Here is a 2633-nt window from a genome sequence, read left to right on the forward strand (position 1 = left end):
AGGTCTCACACAATGAGTAATTCATGATGTCTAACTACTCACATATTTTGTACCTAACAAGCTCTCTTAAACAAGGATGGAAATAGCAGTTATTTATACTGGGAGCCCTGTCAAAGTTACTGTTAAATCATTGCCATGCTGTTAAATTGGACTAAGAGGTTCACCCTTTTCCACAATTGATCTTAAGGGTGAATTAAAAACAAAAAACAAACAAACAAAAAGACTTTCCATTGTTCTATTGCCTAATTTAATACCAAGGCAATATATATTAAGTGGAATCTAAGATGTATAGCTTACACTTTATTTGTAATATGTTATAGATGCACAAGTTTGAAAGTTATAGCAATGTTCTCAAGTAATGCAATATAGATGAATAAATCCAATTTCCAATGTAATATTCAGTGCTCATAAATATGCCAACTTGAAAATTGCAACCAGCAATGTACAAATTAGGTAAGGAAATCAATAGACACTGGGCACTAGTACTATTTCTCAGGGAAAGGGTCTATTTTGTGTGGCAATAAATGCACTTCTGTCTTAATGAAGAAAGTTGTACTATGATGAAAAAAAGACTACACCATTTATAATCACTATGTTTTAATTCCCTGGTTGTTGAGAGTACAGGTTGGGTATTTAGTTCTTATTTAGAGTTTCCAGATATCTCTTAAAATTTTCTATCACTTTATCCATTGTAGATTTAATGGAAATGATAAACCTCTAACAAGACAGGAGGGAGAGTAAGAGCAAGTGTGGGAGGGAGAACAAATTATCAATAGAAGGAATAAAATCAGGGACTTTGCTGCGCCATCTTGCAAACACTAAGGATAATATTATGAACAATATTATGCCAATAAATTTGACAATTAAATGAAAAATACAAATTGTTTGAGAAACATAATTTCTAGAATTAGCCAAAAACAAATACAAAATCTGAATAGCTCACCATTTATTTTTATTTTTTATCATTGAAATATTTTAATAATCATTATTAATTTATAAAATGTTGGTATAAGATATATTTTGACTAAAATTAGAGGTTTTAGGCAGTATAAGAAATCTAACTGGCCCTGGCCGGTTGGCTCAGTGGTAGAGCATCGGCCTGGCGTGCAGAAGTCCCAGGTTCGATTCCCGGCCAGGGCACACAGGAGAAGTGCCCATCTGCTTCTCCACCCCTCCCCCTCTCCTTCCTCTCTGTCTCTCTCTTCCCCTCCCGCAGCCAAGGCTCCATTGGAACAAAGATGGCCCGGGTGCTGGGGATGGCTCCTTGGCCTCTGCCCCAGGCGCTAGAGTAGCTCTGGTCGCAACAGAGCGACACCCGGAGAGGCAGAGCATCGCCCCCTGGTGGGCAGAGCGAAGCTCCTGGTGGGCGTGCCAGGTGGATCCTGGTCGGGTGCATGCGGGAGTCTGTCCGACTGTATCTCCCCGTTTCCAGCTTCAGAAAAATAAAAAAAAAAAAAAAAAAAAAAAAAAGAAATCTAACTATAATAGTGCTTAAATCCAGTTATTTATATTTAAAAGAAAAAATAAGCCAAATCTATTAAAGGTTTGTGAAAAAAGATCATATTTAAAGTACAGTTTTAAGAAAAGTGCATATCTAGAGTCTCATCAAGAGGGTATCTTATGGCATTAATTCAGCCCACTTGTGTGCTATTTCACAGAATCTCTCTCAGAGTAATGGAAGGGGGTGTAGGATCCAAGAAATACCTCATCGTATCTGCTTCATACTGCTTTTTTAGAACTGCGCTTGGAATCTTTTTTTTTTGCTTGAAAATAGGAGAATTCAAGAAACACAAATCTGTGAAAGGGTCCCCTCTTCTTAGTTTCGAAGCGAGTGTGGGTTCCTTATAGTTCACGCTGGTTGTGCACCTACGCTTAGGCAGACACACTGCTGGACTGTCTTTATTCTCTTTTGGAGAAAGAGAAAGTTTTCTCAATTTCACTTCAGGACACAAGGGGATATTGGTGACATCCTTCAGGCTAAAATGAGGGGACTGGTGGGTTTCAGGCACTGCACTGGTAGGAGTTTCTGCTGGCTGGGAACCCTCCGTTTCTTTTTCATTCTGACATCTCAGTGCCCTTTTCGAGTGAGGCCTGGTGACTGGGCTCCTGTCTGGTTCTCTGGTGAGGCTCTGAATGTTCTTACAAGTGGGCACATAGAGGTCATCAGAATCATTTCTCAAATCATCTGATTCACAGCTGCTCACATCGGACACATTGCTGGTTTCTCTCTCAGAATCATTGGTCATTTTCTGTCTGAAAGGAGTGAGATGAACACCTTCTTCCGAATTAAAATTGTAAGCATCTTTGGAAGGGATAAAATTATCCAACATTTTTTTGGTCACCATTTATTTTTAAAAATGAAAGTTGTCATTTAAAACCTTCTCACAAAGAAAACTCAAGACCCATATGGCTCCAGTGGTGAACTCTATGAAACATTTAAGGAAGGAATAATACCAAACTTAAACCAACTCTTTCAGAAAATATAAGAGTGAACAGTATCCATTCATTTTATAAGTTCAATATGCCAATGCCAGACTTGACAAAAGCAATACAAGAAATCAACACACCTCAAATCACAAGTAAAAATTCCGCAACAATATAGTTACAAGTCAAATCTAGCAATATATAAAAAA

General features: G+C 38.1%; 1 pseudogene; it reads right to left on the reverse strand.

Annotated features, from left to right (window-relative positions):
• Positions 1–1652: 1652 nt before the first annotated feature.
• LOC136322344 (shugoshin 1 pseudogene) lies at positions 1653–2330 on the reverse strand (annotated as a pseudogene).
• Between the last annotated feature and the right edge of the window lie 303 nt (positions 2331–2633).

Source organism: Saccopteryx bilineata, chromosome 2 (genome assembly GCF_036850765.1).
Source record: "Saccopteryx bilineata isolate mSacBil1 chromosome 2, mSacBil1_pri_phased_curated, whole genome shotgun sequence".
NCBI classification, from domain to species: Eukaryota; Metazoa; Chordata; class Mammalia; order Chiroptera; family Emballonuridae; genus Saccopteryx; species Saccopteryx bilineata.